Raw genomic sequence first — 18,556 nt, 5'->3', positions numbered from 1 at the left:
AAAATATTAGTTTCAGAAACACATTTATAAAGAGTTTTGTCCATCTGACCCCCATTAACGCCAAACTCCCTGCAACATTTTGAAACTGTAATTATTGTCCTTATGTTTTCAAAGGATGAATGCAGGAATTCAATTGCATGGATTCTATTGATTTTAATGATAGTCATGCATCCAAAACCTCTCACTTGGCTTTAGAGAGTTAGTGGTTATTATGTAGAACTACTGTACCTGTTCAAATCGAGAAAGAAGGAGTTGGGGAGGGGTAAATCCACCAACTGCACTCATGGAAATTACTTGTAACTAATTATGTTTATTTTACAATTGAATGTGTAGGCAATTAGTATTATTGCTTAGCTTTTTAATCCAAATGTTTACTGCAGAAGTTTATATTTTATAAAATAATGGCTATCGAGAAGATAATTTAAAAAACAAAACAAAAAACAAGAAAATCAAATAACCAGGGCAAGATCTTCAAATGGTGTAAATCAGCACAGCTGTTGGAGCAAATTAACTTCTATGGAATTGCATCAGTTTACACCAGCTGAGAATCTGGTGCCATTCTCTCCAGTGTCACTTTAATAAGGTGCGACTTGGACTTTCTCTCAATTAACTCTGCATAACCAAAGATGAGCAGGACTCTAATTGCTCTTGTTCTTGGAGGATAGTTTGCTTGGATGGAAGATGTAATTTCTTTCCAAATGTATTTGTGAGATGTTTGTGAAGTCACACTGGTATACTGATACCTGTCCTGAAAAATCATCCTCTTCTCTAACTACAGTTTGTTTTAATTGTCTATCTAGTGTAGCTGTCTTCAGGATATATTCATGCCTCTGTTAGACAGAGATGTCAAGAGCAATAAAGGGAATTAAATTATTTAGTTCTTCCCACAAAAAAAAACCTCTTTTCATTACACTGAATATACACTAGTGTAAGTCCATTGACTTCAGCTGAGTTGCTCCCAATTTGCACCATCATGAAAGGTGAATCAGATCTTAAGAATCTTAACTAGTTAAAGAAGAGCCTGATCTTTTCAGTTATGATCCAGGGCCAATTTTTCCTGCATTTGGAGAGGTCTGGATTTATTACAGAGATAAGCCCAAGCCACAAAGTTTGGGTCTGCATCTGAACTCGCATGAAATGTGGCGACATTCAGATCCATTTCTAGTTCTCTCTTCTATCAGTTCTTATTTGCCAGATTAACCCTTTTCTTTTTTTTAAGACTGTGCATTCATTCACTTCTTCTAGTTGGCGGGGCTCTCTTACTTATTTATTAAGATTTACAAAATGTCTGACTAGGTCTCCCATCCATTTGCTATAGATGTCCTTGACAAAAATATATTGTACTGCTCATACAGACTGGAGGATAGGATAGCACCAGGAAGCAACTGAAAAATTCAAACTTCTCTTCTTTTCAAGCTTCCATTGACTTTTATGGGTGTTGGTTTGGGCCCTCCAACATGTGGAAAGTGGATTTAAAAAGGCTACTAAATGATTGTATCCTATATTCTCCTCCCCCCCGCCCCCAATGTTTGGTTTTCAACAATGCCAATCAGCAAGAGAAATGATAGCTCATCTCAATTGATTGGCCTCTTACAGTTGGCATGGCTACTTCCAACTTTTCATGTTCTCTGTACGTATAAAAATCTTCTTGCTGTATGTTCCAGTCTATGCATCCGATGAAGTGGGCTGTAGTCCACGAAAGCTTATGCTCAAATAAATTTGTTAGTCTCTAAGGTGCCACAAGTACTCCTGTTCTTTTTGCGGATACAGACTAACACGGCTGCTACTCTGAAACCTGCCAGAGTACAGTGACAATCCAGCTATGCCTCCTTCATCCAACCACCAAAGGGTCCAGGAAGAGGATGATGTTTAGCCAGGGCCTGTCATAGTATCTTTCCCAATTCTGAACCTTAACGTCCAAAATATGGGTACTAGCATGAATTCCTCTAAGCTTAATTACCAGCTTAGATCTGATAAGCTGTCACCAGTCAGGAATTCGAGTGCCTGATACACTCTGGTCCCCCCAAAAGCTTCCCTGGGGACCCCCAAGACCCAGACCCCCTGGATCTTAACACAAGGAAAGTACCCCTTTCCTCACCGTTGCCTTTGTCAGCCTTCCTCTCCCTGGGTTACCCTGGAAGATTACTGTGATTTAAACCCCTTGAATCACAACACAGAGAAATTAGGTCTCCTGGAGAGAGAGACAGAGTCACGCTCCGTAAATCTAAAACAAAGGGATTCCATCCTTCCCCTCCCTTCTCCTTCCCTGTTAAGTACAGACTCAATTCCCTTGAGCCTCAACAAGGGGAAAAAAATCAGACAGGTCTTAAAAGCAAAAATTTTTAATAAAAAGAAAGAAAAAAGTAAAAGGTCTATCTCTGCAATTTAGATGGTAAAAAGTTACAGGGTCTGTCAGCTTAAGAAATTGAAGAAACAGCCTCCTCCAATAGAAATACAATTTAAAATACTTCCAGCCAAATACACATTTGCACATAAAGGAAAACAAATAAAAAGACTATACCGCCTTTCTACCTTTATACTTACAAAATTGGAATAGAAGGTTAGAGAGCCTGTAGGTACGTATGGTCACTCTCAGAGCCCAGAGAGAACAAAGCAAAACCCAAAAAACACAAACAAAGGCTTCCCTCCACCGAGATTTGAAAGTATCTTGTTTCCTGATTGGTCCTCTGGTCAGGTGTTGCAGGTCACTGTTTGTTAACCCTTTACAGGTAAAAGAGACATTAACCCTTAACTATCTGTTTATGACAGGGCCATCAAAGCAGCACAAAGGTATCAAAGTGGAGCTGAAGTTGTGACTTACAGACTTTCCAGAAATTATTGTGAAAAGCAGAACTCTGAATAGCTTTGCATGATTAAAGCACTCTTATTTGGTTTACAAATTTGGCACACAGCACCATCATGTATTAGTCATGCGTCAGTATCAAGCCGAGAGCTTGGGTAAACATGAAAATATCACAGATAAGCTTATTCCAACTTCTGGAGACTGGAGAGAGCCAAAACTGAATAGGGATGTAACATGGGCTGAATGCAGGGATGCCTTGTGATAAGGTGTGTGTTCTAGGAAAAGCCTCTGACTCAAAAGGCTTTAATTATTTAATTTCCTTTCTAGCCAATACTGGCAGGGATAGAGATACACTACTGGTATTTTTCTCTAATTTACACAGGATTGTTTTTTTTAAAATGCATTATGGAGTAGCTGATTCAGACACCTACAAGATGTGGATGGCATGGATACCCCCAGTGCTAGACAACCCTCTCCCAGTGTTCCAATGTTTTGTATCATTTTGCATCCTGTATTGCCAGCTAAAGCAACCCACAGTCTGAACCAGCATTATCACCATGGGATATAAGACAACTAAAAGGAAATTAAATTGGACTGGAGCTGGCTGGATCTGAGAATACAATTAAATCATTAGTTCCAACCCTGTTAAACCAATATCTAAATCAGCTGTTTAACCTACCTCTCAATGGGCAACATTTTTGAGGGACCAATTCTTCCTCAATTTATACCAGTGTAAATCCAGGCTAATACCAGTAAAGATAATGACATTACTCTGGATTTACACCAGTGCAAATCAGAGTCGAATTTGGATCCATCTTTTCTGCACGGTTTCAAAGCTAAGGGTATTTCCTCACAACAGAAGGATTACAGATGGCTTAGGAGGATTTATTTTGTCTTGGGAACTTACGTGATTCTATCAGAGAAACTAATTTTAGAGGAATATCCCAGGACAAGAAATCAATTTCCCTCCCAGGAGATGTAAAATTCCAAATCCTCCATCTAGCTTCCATTCTGCATAACAGAATTGTTTATACTGATTTCCACTTGGAAATAGATTCTATTCTAATACTTTATGAAGTGTAAATTACATGATGAGTTCTTTATTGCAGGATCCAGGGCCTTCTTTTGTGTTTGCACAGCACCTGGCATAGCCCCAGCCCTGAGCAGGGCAATGAGGTATTACCAGTCAGGACTGGGGCAGTGGTGAGCTGGAGCAAGTTTGCACCAGTTCGCAGGAACTGGTTGTTAAATTTAGAAACCTTTTTAGAACTGGTTGTTCCAGGACAACCAGTTCTAAAAATGCTTTTAAATTTAACAAAGGCTCGGGCAGCTGTCCACCCGGCCCCCAGCCCCAGCTCACCGCCCCCTCTTCCCTTAACGCTCCGTCCTCCTTCTCCTCTGCCTCCCCTGCTTCCTGCAAATCAAATGTTTGTGGGCAACCTGAAACAATGAGCAGTCAGGTAAGCCAGGAGGGGCCGGGGGGACGCACCGAGGGCTCCAGGGAGGCCTGGTGTGCGCGGCCCAGTCTGGCTCCCCCTGGCCCCGGCCGAGCGCCTCTGGCTTGGGTTGGTCCCGGCTGAGCGGCTCTGGCCTGGCCCAGGGAGTCGGGCCCCATGGCGCTGGTTGTGGTCCCAGCAGAGTGGACCCAGGCCCCAGGCAGTGTGGTGGGCCCCAAGCAGTGTGGTAAGGGGACAGGGAGCAGGAAGCGGGTGTTCGGTGGGTTGGGGGGTGGATAGGGGTTGGGCAGTCAGAGGGCAGGGAACAGGGGATTGAATGGGGGCAAGGGTCCCAAGGGGCAGTCAGGAAGGAGCAGGGGGGCAGTCAGGGACAGAGAGAAGGGGTGGTTGGATGGGGCAGGGGTCCTGGGGGGTCATCAAGAGTGAGAGGAGGGGTTGCATGGGGCGGCAGGGGGCAGTCAGGGGACAGGGAAGGGGGGATGGTCGAGGTCCCCAGGGGTGGATGTCAAGGAACATAGGGGGTTGGATGGGGCACAACCCCCTCGTGAGGTGAGGAGGAGGGAACCTGTTGTTAATATTTTGGCAGCTCATCACTGGATTGGGGCCTTATTTTGTACCATAGTACAAATAATGGAGGCACTTTGTCATTGAAAACGTTAAAATGCTATGCTTTTACTGCTTGTTGTGTGGCAGCTTTAGGTGTAGCAGTTGATTTAATACCTGAAAATTGCGACTGATCTAATGATTTGCATGGTCATGGGCAAGAGTGAGGTGTGGGAGCACAGGGGTACCAAGAGTAGCCTGCTTCTGCAGCCACACTGCTCGAGAAAGATTTGCTTTACTCTCTAGCCCTAAGGCTGCAGAGATGTGATTAAGATGGCCCATGAGTTGTGAAACTGTGTAGTATTAGGAGCAGTAGTTATCTGTAATAAGGTAGTGCTGAGAAGTCCCAACAAACATCAGGATGTGAACAGTAGGTTCTAATATTTACTTATGACATAAAATGAGTTAGGAAGGTCTAGACTAGGAAAGACTGAGGAACTGTAAGAGCATGACAACATGAGAAGTTAATATCCAAGGGAGGATGGATGGGAAGTGGTGTGTGTCTTCCTGGAGGTTTAAGCCATGGGAGAGAATAATATCTGAGGGGGACACCAACATTTTCAAGATCTATGACCTGTTCAGTCTAAATCCAATGCTATCTGTGACTGTACCTTGTGAGACAAGCACAGGAAATAGAAATGAGCCTAAACTCAATGTCTGGATAGGGAGTCAGATCCAGGGCCGGCTCTGGCTTTTTTGCCGCACCAAGTGAAAAAGAAAAAAGAAAAAACCTGCAGGGCAGCTGGAGCCAGGGTGCAAACTTTCGGCTAGTGGGACTCCCTGCACTGAAGATGTGCTCTGGGCAGTAGAGTGCGTGTCCTGGGAGCGGAGGGGGGGAGAGAGAGAGAGAAGGGGGGCAGCCAGGGCTTCCTTCAACCAGGGCGCTTGCCACTCGGCCCCTCCCGCTGCATCACCTTCCGGGAGGGCTCTGTGCCGCTCTGGTCGGCAGGGAGGGAAGGACGTGGGCTGCCAGGCTTGCTGCAGACCTGGCACTGGCTGGGGCAGACAGAGCGCGCAGGGCTCCCCTCCTCTGCGCCACCGTTCCCTACAGGGCAGCCAGAGCAGCAGACAAATAAAAAAGGGGTGGCCATGCCGCCCTAGGTTTGGACAGAATGCCACCCCTTAGAATCTGCCGCCCCAAGCATGAACTTGCTTGGCTGGTGCCTGGAGCCGGCCCTGGTCAGAGCCCAGCTGGCACTTTCCCATGCGCAGTGTTGTTTGGATCCAGTGTTTTGATTCAGCTCATTCTGGCCTATTGCACCAGGTCACGAGTATGGGACAGTGCAACTTGGCACCATTCATAATCAGTTCTGAGAGGGATTGCGCGCACCATCTGCTCATCCTAATGTGCACAGTCCTCTCCACAGGCCAGTGCAAGGGCTTTTGTCCCTTAGTAAATCCTATGAAACTTTTCCATTACTGGTTCAGTATCAAGGGAGAAGGGCTGTGCTACAGCAAGAGCAGCAGTCATGTATGGAAGTACGGCAGCATGATCAAAATACCAACTTTGTGCATTTATGTGAAAATCAACTCCTGGTAGGATGACAAGTCAAATTTTCCTTACAAATCTCAATGTCTATGCACACTAGGAAGTTTAGTCCTCAGAAGTAGGGGGTCACATGGAGAGTTAATGCATGGCTCACTGGAGCACTGTAGGTTTACACCCCAGCTTGCTGCACAGTAAGTGTTCATGTAGACATGCCCTGAGATTCATGTTTAGCTACATGTCTCAGAGCCTTTCAGCCTCCACTACATCATTGCGAAGTAGGTCAGAAGGGTGGAGATGTTCTCCTCCCCTCTTTATTCTTAACCACCATGGCAGCTGCAGTCCTCTAGGCCAATGCAGATCACAAAGCCCAAGATGAAGGACATGAGAGCTGGGTACAAGAGGATCCAGCTATGGCATGAACTTCGAGAGATGGTCAGGTGAACCTAGAGTCCAACTTTAGGAAAAGCTTCAAAACCTCTCTTTTTTTAGAAAAGCCTTTCCATTATGAAAGTGGCATTCACTCAATGCCCCCTTACCTCTAAACTCCACCAACCTACCCCCAAAATACTATCTCAAGCACAGTTTTGACCCCAAAAAGAAGAAGAGCCAGAGACCCTCTGAAATCCACTATGCACTCCTGTATTTGGTACTGATTTTAGCACTCAGCTACTATGGTAATGAGCACCAGTATGAAATCCTAAATAGATAAACTGTTTTTAAGACAATCCCCCTTAGAAAAGGACATGAAGCTAAAACATATTACTCTAGCTCTCTTTATATTCCCTGTGATAACTGGTATACAAATAGACCTTGGCAAGAGCACAACTCAAATCCCTGAGCATAACCAACAGCATTCAGGAGTTCAGTTTCACCACCAAATATCATAACTTCCTGGGTTTCTCTGATATACAGGGTTTGGCTCTATTCCTTAAGAGCAATGGCTATGGACATTTATAGAGCACTTTCCTTTCAAGATCCCAATGCATTATCACAAACTATGCACTGATGCTAACTGGAATCCCTTTACCAATCACTGAAATGTAGAAACTCTGGTCAGGAAAGCATCAGTCTTTAAACAAAACATAGCAACACTACACTTATAATATGGGACAAATAGTAAAAAAAATAATGTTTCAAGCTAAATTACATGGAAATGTTAATTAGGCAAAAGAAGGTTACCCAAATGGAATTTTCGCAGTGCCTTTGGGCCAACTCCCCCTACTCTCATCTAGAGCGCCATGGCATTTCTGAAGATTAAGTGGTCAAGAAATTGGTTTCAAAAGACCATAATGTGTGTATTAGCTAATGGATGATTACTAATTAGCATAATATTTCAGGATACTGTTTCATCCCTGCATGTGTGTTATTTTTAATTGTAATAATGCATGCCTCAAAGCAGCCTGTGTTTACTGATTTTTCAAATTCTGACTTTTAATCCATTTCATTTCCTGCCCGCACTGTTTATTTTCATGAATACTCTGTGCTAAACATTTCTGCAACAATCAGTCATTGTGACAATGAAGTCTAGCCAGACAGCTCATGTGACGTTTCAGAGAATTACCTCTAGGTCTAAGGAAATGCAGATATCACATTCCTGTCTGCAAAGCCCACTGCAATTCAAGGGCACTCTGGGACATGCTCACAGCAGTTTTTGGCCAATCGGGTTGTTGTTTTTTGGCAAGTACAGGTGGAAAAATGTTAGTAGTGGATTTTGTTATGTTCTGTCAAACATCTTAGCAATAGTAACTAAACAGAGTCAATACAAGACTGACACCATCTGGCTAATCTAGAACCTGCAGGCATTACTATGTGAAATACTCCTTTTAATTTTAATTTGCACTACCATATACTGGACATGTTGAAACCCAAAAACAGGGCAAATGGGGTAAAATCAACTTGGACTCACACTGACCTTAAGCAGGCTGTGTTCCTAAATGTCATTTTTTAAATTATAGAAGGGATGTTTTAGAAAGAACATTTTATTTCAGGTATCTAAGTAATTGGGGTTATATTCTGCAGCCCTTATTCAAGTATCAGGGGGTAGCCGTGTTAGTCTGTATCCACAAAAACGACAAGGAATGCGGTGACACTTTAAAGACTAACTGATTTATTTGGGCATAAGCTTTCGTGGGTAAAAAAAGCTCACTTCTTCAGATGCAACAGTCCTTACTCAGTTAAGAGTCAGAAAAAGCTCCCACTAAAATCAGTGGCAATGTTGCATGAGTAAAAACTGAGGGACAGATTCTGATATCCTTACCCAAAGGCCTTGTCTACACAGTATTTTTGTACCGGGAAGACAATTAATAGTGTGATTTTATCAATATAGTTACACTGGTCCAACCCCAACAGTTATATTATTATAAAGGTGTCTAATACAAGTCTAGTTCATTCCACTTTCATACAATTATATTAATACATTTGCATCCACCCTAAGGGGGTCTGTACTGCTTCAATTATACCTAGCTGGTTAAAGTAATACAATTTCTCTTCTTAGACAAGGCCTTAGCACCTTACTCCACAAATAAATGTTACATTTACACTGGCTGAGCTATTCATGGATTAAGGTATTATTCAACATGAGTAAGGGTATCCGAATTTAGCCTTAAGTGAGGAGAGATTGCAGGATTAGATTCCTTATGATCAGTAAAATATATGAAATAATGTCTCCTAATGTTTATTTATATTTGTCTAAAAAATGATATACTGGAAAATCCTTCATTGGTGGATTTTGGTGAAAGTGGGGACTCTCTCTTAACAGGTCTAAGACTGGGAAAGTTTTTCTTCATGTGTCTCATAATTAAGAAAGAATCCTGCCATGTTAAAGGCTAGAACATAATTTTAAGAATACTTGTCCTGTTTTAGTTTGGCCACAAGCACAATGATCCTTTTGTGTACTGTTACCTTGGAAAAGCATAGTATTCTACTTCAGTTTTATAAAGCTGATGTAATGGTACATGCTGGCTCATTGTGGGCTGATGACAAAAAACATCACACTGTCTGCATGCCCTGCTGAACTCAGACATCTTAATACTTTATGCCTCTGCTGGTTTGGTTGGTGCCAATGCAGCTGTAGTTACTGGTCAGGCCGTCACGGTTCCTGATCCAGGGCAAGCTCAAGGCCTTTCTTGAAGAAGGAGAGGTACACCAACACCTCAGCACACCCACAGGAGTCCGCGTCTGACAGACCCCTGAAGACACCATTGTGGAGATCCTGCGAGATGTGGCCCAAATTGACGCCTCCTTGCTCGCCCCCTGGCAAAAGATCAATGCCCTCAATACCTTCCTGATCCCCCGCATCTCCTTTGTCCTCAGGGGATTGGCCGTAGCCAAGGTGCCCCTGAACAAGGCCGACAGCACCATCAGGCAGCTGGTGAAGAAATGGCTCTACCTTCCCCAGAGGGCCAGCCCCGACATCTACATTTCTCCCAGGCAAGACGGCACCAACATACCTCATATGGGTAACCTGTGCGACGTGGTGGTGATGACCCACGCCTTCCACTTCCTGACGTGCCCAGACCCTATGGTGAGGAGCAAAGTGCAGGAAGCCATACGGGATGTGGTCAGGAAACACATCACCAGGGCCCCCTTCGATCAGGACTTCACCACTTACCTCAGTGGCTCCTTGGAGGCTGAGTTTGGGAGAGGGTGGGGAGACCTGTCCTCTCTCTGATCCCATGCCTTGAGATGCCTAGAAAAGAGGATCAGTTGCCACTGGAAATGGTGCAAGGAGCACCGAGAGCTGGGTTAGTTTAGTAGGATTGAGTGCAGTGGAAATAGAGTTAACTGGTGAGCAAACTGTGTGTGAGAAGGGTGCTGGAGGAGAGGAAGAACAGTAGGCAAAGATGGTATGGATCTGAGGGAAAGATTATACCAGTAGGAGAGGTTACAGAAGGGAAAGTGCTCTTCTCCCCCACCCTGCCCTTTACTGTCAAGTGTCCCAGTTTCACAGTAGGAGATAGAAGTGGTGCTCCTTCTTCCCACTCCCCCACAACCTTCTTTATCCCCCGCCAAAACAGTCTGTTGTGATTGACCGCCCTCCCCAACCACCGTGTGTCCCAGTTTTTCCACTTTCAATATATAATCAATCTTCAGGGAAGGTTAGAATGTGTTCATGGGGGAGGAAAGAGGAAATGGAGAGTTTGTTACCTGCTACAACTAGGTCACATGGTGCACGCCCTGCTCCTTGACTAGATCAGCGTAACTTTTAGGCCATGTTTGCTGTGAGAAGACTCGGAGTACTGAATTGAAAATTCTTTCTGCAATAGCCATGCAAGATTCACTGCTTTAGCCAACATTTGTCTGTGAAGTCACTGAGATATTCATGGAAAGTGATGGGAGCAAGATGCAAACACAGCTGAAGTTAATTCCTTTACAGTTTCAACCAACTGAATAATATCTGCCATACACCTTCAGTTTTGATCCCTGTTCCCTCTCATTCCTCCTCCACTCAAGTGATATATTTTGGGGGATATATTTTTTTCTACTAAGCAAGAATCCCCAGCAGATAAACCTGCATACCAGCTTCCAAAGGCTTCCAGGAAACCAGTTTGACACTATAAATAAAACAAGAGTTGCGTGAATCTTCATATAGCATCTCCCAGAAAATAAAATAAGTCTCTTGTTGCTCAGCTGAAAGAAATTTTTAAAAAAAACCTGTAATACAAAAACTAAGAGCCTAGTCCCCCAGTGTTTGCTTGCAAGAGTACTTCCACTGACTAACAATTGCTCCCATGAGTAATGGTTGAAGGATTATACCCATCATGGTTTTAATTCCATTCAGTTTAATTGGTTAGACAGTGTTTTCTTCTGCCTAGTTCTTAAAGCTGGTTGAAAGTTCTGTCTAAACAATTTTTGATGGAAAGTGGCTATTTTGCAATAAAAAAGTCTGATATTTTTATTTGAAAAAGTTTTGTTAAAGGAAAAAAATGCTGAAGATTGAAGAAAAAAGAAAAAAGTGTTTAGTTTTTGAAGTTTTTCCACAGGAAAAAACTCATTTCTAATATGCTCTCCTAGTTTTTCTAGACATCTGCACCTTCAACTAGTGTATTTATGTAGAGCTAGATTGCCCCTAACTCTTACATAGTGGAGCTAGGAACTAAGGGCTCACCACCCTTCTCAGTTTAGCACAGTCAGAGCTGTTCAGATTGCAGATCTGGCTGCAATGGAGAGAACAGGCATGTCATGCTGTCTGGAGTGGCTCCTGATTGTGAGTGCTTACGTTAGAGCATACTGTCAAAAATAGGGTAGATGCCCCAAACTGGTGGTGCATTCTATAATTAGATTTCACCAAGCCAGTAACAAATGTGAACTCCTGGATGACTGTAACTGTCTTACTATGGAGTCACAGAGAGTCCTCTTAGACTCTCCAGTCTATCACACCCAGACAAACTGCATTTATTAATAAATGGTCACTTGCACACACACAAAATCACTGCATTCAGTTTGCTCTCAGTCCCAAGAGACCAATCACTTAGCCCAGATCAATTGGTACCCTAGATCTTATACCAAAAGACAACACCTGTAGCCAATCCACGTGTCTCGATATTTCATCTCATCTGGTCACCCTACTTCGGACTGTTGGAAAGGAGTAGAACTATTTAATTACCAATGGAGAATATAACCTCAAGAAGTCATAGTCGTAATTATAGAGACGCACACACTGTCTGTAATATTACTCAAACAGGAATTTTAGAAGTATAAGATTTTAGTAAGAATTCCATCAGGGGTTTACATTTGCTATTTTTTCAAAGTCCCATAGGAAATTATTTGCATGCCCTAACATAAAAATCCACAGTATTATGTTATTTCTATGAAATTCAAAGCAGTTTCCAAGCTCCACCTGCCAAAAAGTGACAAACTTACTTCACGAGTTGTGTGTGAAAATCAAATCTACACCCTTTACCTTGAAGAGATTCAAAGTTTTCCCCTTGCTCTTTCCAGTGTTGTAAAAGAGAATACAAGCATAAAACAAGACATGTCTTTCAAATGCTTCAGACTTCTCTTTGCAATGAATGGAACTGTATTTGTTCAAGCCTAACAGGTCAAAATGCTTCTTGGCTATCACTTTTCAACACAGCTACAAATAACAATCAGAATATCAGAACAAATATGGACATTGTACAAGACATGTGAGCAAAGAGAACCCAAACTCCTTGCTTCTTTTATCTCAGAGGCCTAATCCTACAAGGTGCTGAGAGTCTCCCTATAGCCCCTCTTACATAGTATCTTAAGATCTCATTTTTAATTTATTTATCCTCACAATACCACCATGAGGTAGGAGGAATACCACTGAGGGTATTATCTCCAGTGAGATTTGAGGACACTCAACACCTTACAGGAAATGGTTGGCATATTGGGTCCTATGCTAGGCAAGTATTTATTTTCATTGTATTTTTCTTGCTGGATTTGTGATTTTCTTCTCCTCCTCTTTTACTATAATGGGATACTGGAAATTTATCAAAAATTCACATTAACTTTCCCCATGCATTTCAACTTTTTGTTCCCTATCACAGAAGTTCCCAAGATGCGAAATCTGGATCCTGATATAAATATTCCTCTGGGAGTTTGTAGTGTCAGATCCAAGGACTTACTGCTTAAGGAAAAGGTGATTTCTTAAGTTAGTGAATGTGAGATAAGTACCTAGTGAAGGCACAGCAGTATGTAGTTTTCACAGGAGTTAGCTGGTCAAGGTAAACCCTAGACTCCCCCATAGCATCCAACTCAACCCGTTAACGTGTGAAAACCACTGTAGGCTGGTAGCCCTGATCACTAGTCTCGGGAAACCCATCGGCACACCTTGGTCACTTTATAACCCTTACCTTTTTATGCTTCAGCACAACAAAGGAAATATAAAACAATATAAAATAACAGTCCTGTCCCCAACTTACACTGTGGGGCCCTTTAACCTCCAGCAGTTTGATGGTCAGGATCTTCCCCAGCCCAGCAGAGCTTGCTCACTCTCTCACAGTCATCTGCTGCAGCAACACCAGTGTATTCCCAGCCCTCTTTTGGTCACAGGCTTCCCAGAGAAGCTGGGACCTTCATTTATATCCCCTAGCTGAGAGTCATCAGATCCAATCACTAGATTCTGTCCAGCTGAGTCAGATGACTCCCAGCACCTGTCTGCTGGGTCCTTTCTAAAACAGGGCCAGCTGCTCCATAGCCTCCCTGGCCTTTAAAGGGGAAGAGCGCTCCGTTACAACTACAAACTGCCTTGTCTTTACTAGGATTTTACCTTGTCTTCACTTACCTCAAGTTCAGAACACACCTTTTTTCCTACCACAGACAAGGTTGAAGAGTTGATTGAGGCCTATTTCTATTTGCAAAGGACAGTAATGTTAATGTACCAAATTTTAGGTCACTCAGGGTTATATCATGTTTTTGGTATGCATAATTAGGGGTGGTGTAAAAGTGCACCGCCCCTGTAGGAGCACCAGGAGGCATTGTGTCCCCCAAAACTCTCCAAGAGGGGAAGTTTGCACTAAGAGAATCTGGATTGCACTCCCAGGAAGCAGAGTCCTGAAGGGAGGGCTGGCAGGGCAGCCAAATGCCAGGTTCAGAAGTAGGGGGGACCTCAGCCCTGTCCTGTGTAACCAGGACAGCCAGAAACCCTTTGCCAGTCCCCAACAAGCTGAGAGATACCAGTAGAGCCGGTCAATGATAACAAAATAAATTCAGCTGCCAAGATTATCCAGCTGGAGAGGGAGCGCCCAGCACTGCAGCTGTTTGCTTGTTCAGCAGCTGGGAGTGTCCTCTCACCCAGGCATGTGTGCGCACATATATGTATATAAATTCTCTGTTGAATTCTGTGGGAATTTTGTTTACTGACATTTTTGATGCCTTTTGAATACTTAAATAGCAACATCTAGAAACTTTTCAAGGTTTCTCTTGCGACTTCCTCCTATGTGGAGTTGGTAACACCCCACATCACAGTCCCTGGTACTCAAGATAATTCTTCATCTGTTCTGTACATGTTCCAGGCCCCTTGCCAAGTGTTGGTTGCACTGTGGTGACACCATGGGTGAGGCACCTGCTCCAGTGGCAGGTACACAGCCTCAAATGGTGGGCTCTTCCTCAGTATTGACCCCCTTGTCGGGTCATGTTCCCTCCTCCGAGTCAGGCCTTCAAGGCCCCCTTGTCTGGTGATGTCTCCCTGTACTCTCTCTGCCCAGGTCCTGCCTCGCTCTCCCCAGTCTCTCATTGCGCACAACTCCAGTATTACATGTGGCAGGGCCAGTGTCTGCTGTCCAGCTCTGGCCCCAGGGCTACCAGGGCTCATGGCCAGTGCGGCTGGTCTACACTGCTCTGGCTCCCAGCATCAGGCCACTGCTCTCTCCTGGCTCTGCCTTACTCTGGCCCTGGCAGCCCCAGCTCATATAAAGGATAGGCCCCTGAGCACAGCTCCCTCCTTGGCCTGTACACAGATGAATGTGGGAGACTGGTTCCAGTTCAACCAAATGAAACCCATCTTTCTGCCTCATGATATTGAGCTGCCTCCCCTGCTGAGAGGCACCTATATGTGCCCTCTGTAACTGGCCACTGCTTCACTACAATCAGTATTGCAAGAGTCCTGGCCATGTATTGAAGCCTGCAAAGGGTTAAATAAACATGCTGGGAGAAGCTTAAAGTCACTGGATCACAAACTTTGCAACCAAAGGCAAAATTCTCTGGGTTGCAGCCTCAGCTTTCTGCTACTATATTGTGGCAAGAAAAGTAGTCATTTCCATTTCATGATTTTTTTTGTTATGCCAATATGTATGTTCAGCTGAGGAACACTTTCAACTTTGCACACTGCTCTTTAGAACTTCCCTTTAACATTTGTGAAGCCTTGTGAAATTTGTTCTGTTTTATAATTTACCATAAAATATTGTTTTCCATTCCAAATCTGTGTACAATAACTTACTCTAACCTGTCACCAATATCGCATCTAAACTTCACCCAAAAACACACATAAAATACCCACAATATTTACCCTATTAGAACATTTACAATACATTTAAGCTAGTCTTTTCATCCACATTTATTTAAAGCCTAAAGAGACGACACAACTCCAGGAGCAGCCAGAAGGAAGCCAAGTCTTGAAAGAGATGAATAGGAAACATTAAATTTAATCGCAAGAGTCTTTGAATCCAAACTGCTGACAAAGGCCTCCATTAAAACATTTGGTGGCATGCAAACTTTTCTTGAACTAGTTAATAGGTTTTCTAAATAAACAGCCAAGATTTTTTTCTCATGCAATCAGGTATTTATATATGTAATTTTCAGACTATTCCAATTCCAATCCATCAGTATAAATGAAATCATTTGAATACAGAGAAATGAACAAGCTCAGGAAAATAAAATATATCCCATGAAAATGCATCATAATTATCACACTTTGAAATCCTGGTTGACTAAAATATTGACCATTTTAAAGTCAAGTAGTGTTAGAAAGTACTTCAGATCAAAACACATTTTCCCTCTTGTTTTTATTTTTTAGCAGTGACTACATATAGCAGCATAATTAAGGCTCTGACAGTTTTTCCATTATAAATTTCTATTTTCATGAAGTTATAACTCATCTGTTCACTTTTTGAAGTGTTCAGATCAAAGATCACATAACATTTACATTTAAAAGAAAACTGGACCCTTTTTGCTCAACGCAGCAAGCCAGAAGTTCACAACATTGGTGCAGGAGACGACAAATGACTCTATCCTGCTTTATTTTGATTTCACATTGGAAGAAGCAATTGATTTCATAAATAAAAACATTGATGCTCTAAGGTTAAACTAGTATTCAAGAAGGATGGATACTGGGCTATTCCTTTACATTGGACATTGATGTTCTAAATGATGTCACTTTCCTGTAAGACAGCTATCTCCCACAGTAGGCTCAGAAATGCCAATTTTAATTGATAACATTTTAAATAGAGAGTGAAATCCTAACCCCACTGAAGCACATGGCAAAACATCCATTGACTTCAATAGGGATTTCACCCATAGGGTATGTTTACACCACATTTGGAGGTGTAATTACAGAGCGGGTAAGCATACCTGTGCCAGCTTTAATCTAGCTAGCATGGCTGAAAATAGAAGTGATGACATGCTGGTATGGGCCCCAGCATGGGCTAGGAATGTGAGTACATAGCCAGGGTTCCAGGCAGGCCTCTATAGCCTGCACTGATGCCCATGCTGTTGCATCTTCAACATTAAAGCTGGCATGGCTACGCCTACCTAAGCAGCAATCACACCTCCGATTGCAGTGCAGACATACCCACAGTGTCTTATACACAGTAAGAACTAGTTTTCATCAGCTGAGCTTTTGAATGGCAGAGCTGAGTAAAATGGATGTTGTTTTGGGGTACCAAATAGAAGGAAAAATATTGTGTCAAACATAAGTTCCAGAAAGCCCAACCCCAATCTTGCAAAGATTTACATATGTGATTATTCAGGCTCATAGAGTAAGTCTCATTGAAGTCAGTGCAGTTGCAGGATCAGGGCTTAAATAAGAACAAATATAAGATACGGTCAGCTGTAGATAGAGATAGAATTAGGATGGCCAGATGTCCAGATTTTATAGTGACAATCCTGATTTTTTGGTCTTTTTCTTATATAGGCTCCTATTACTCCCCACCCCGTCCCGATTTTTCACATTTGCTGTCTGGTCACCCTAGATAGAATAAAAAAAGAGACACTATCAAGAGTGAATAAGAATTTATACATCACTAGACTCTAGACTCAAATATCAGTGTCAAAATATTTTGTTAGTTATTTGTTGTTTTTTAATTTGTGTGTGTGTGTGTGTGTGTGTGTGTGTGTGTGTGTGCACCCAGCAGTGCTGAAAAGTGGAGTATGATGTAAGAGACGATAAATCGTAGAATACAAGGATATTATTTCCTTAAGTGTTTATGGTTTATCAGCATGATGTAAGACAGTTCAGCATTACAATACCATTGTCTAATGCATACACACACAGCCACAACCCAGAGTTACATTCAACACTCCCCAAAAATTATTTATTATCACTATCATTATATAGATGTTATCACCGCATGATATCACATTACTGCTGTCTGGTTTGTCTCCTCTTGGTACCTTATCAACCGAATCCAGCTATTGGCAAAATTTGCTCATTTCCCAAAAGATGGTCTCAGTTTTCCATATTGAAAAGTTTAATTAAGTTTTGGTATTTGGTAACTTTTATGTTCTTTCCAAATGCTCCCTTTGAACAATTTTCTTTCATCTGCCAGAGAGAAAGCCACATTTTATTTTAGTTGTTTCCTCATTTCTATCTGGGTGACTCATCAGTGAAATATGTGTGTGAAAATTCCAGACCCATGCTGTACCTTAAAAACATAAAAAAAGAGATCTACCACCATATGTTATTCATTTGTGGTGCATAATTGCATATGATCCATACCCCAGCAGACGTCCCTCTGTGATATAGAGTTACACATTAATGTGCGCATTTTTTGTGAACCAGCCACAGTGCCTAAACTGAATGGTTTAGATTAGTTCCAGATCAGTGATAATAATTAGCACATATACAGAGCTTTATATCATCAGTGTTATTTACACCCTTATGGTGTGATAAATATAAGTGCTAAAGTGGCTTCTCATTAACACAGCTACTGCTCTGTGGATTTCCTATATACATGACGGTTAGCTCTAATATTAGAAGCACTATGTATTGTGGCAGGGTGTAAGAGCACCATGGGCCTGATAGAACACAGCTGAAATCACTCCAGTTGGGAACATTGGGGACTCTTCCATTGTCTTTAACTGGCTTCAGGTCTGACCCTGGCTAGCTATCCCAGGATTCTTTATAGCACCCATCACTGTAAGACTAGCCAGGGCTGCCTTCCCCAGCTGGCAACCACTTGTGGCCAGGTGGGGTGATGCAGTAAGTTTGGCTCAGTTTTCCCCTGTCCCACCAATAAGGGTTTAATTCTGTGTCTGGTAGTTTCCTGTTATGACTCCAGCCACTTGGTTAATAATCTCTCCCCTTCTGGGGCAATAATCCCATGGTCCTACAGATGGGTTGACAGTTCCAGGCCCCCACGGAGTCCTGACCCTTTCTCCCAAAGCTGTCACTATCTCCTCTGCTGGGCTGGTAGAACCAGGCCCAGCCACTCCTCTGGGTTCCAGTCCAGGTATCCTATATGAAGCAGCTGCAATTGATTGCTCCCAATTCCTTTCTGCTTCCTACCTCACCTCTCCTGAGGC

This window comes from Gopherus flavomarginatus, chromosome 1, assembly GCF_025201925.1.
Source record: "Gopherus flavomarginatus isolate rGopFla2 chromosome 1, rGopFla2.mat.asm, whole genome shotgun sequence".
Classification (NCBI taxonomy): domain Eukaryota; kingdom Metazoa; phylum Chordata; order Testudines; family Testudinidae; genus Gopherus; species Gopherus flavomarginatus.
Note: the sequence above shows the minus strand (reverse complement) of the source record.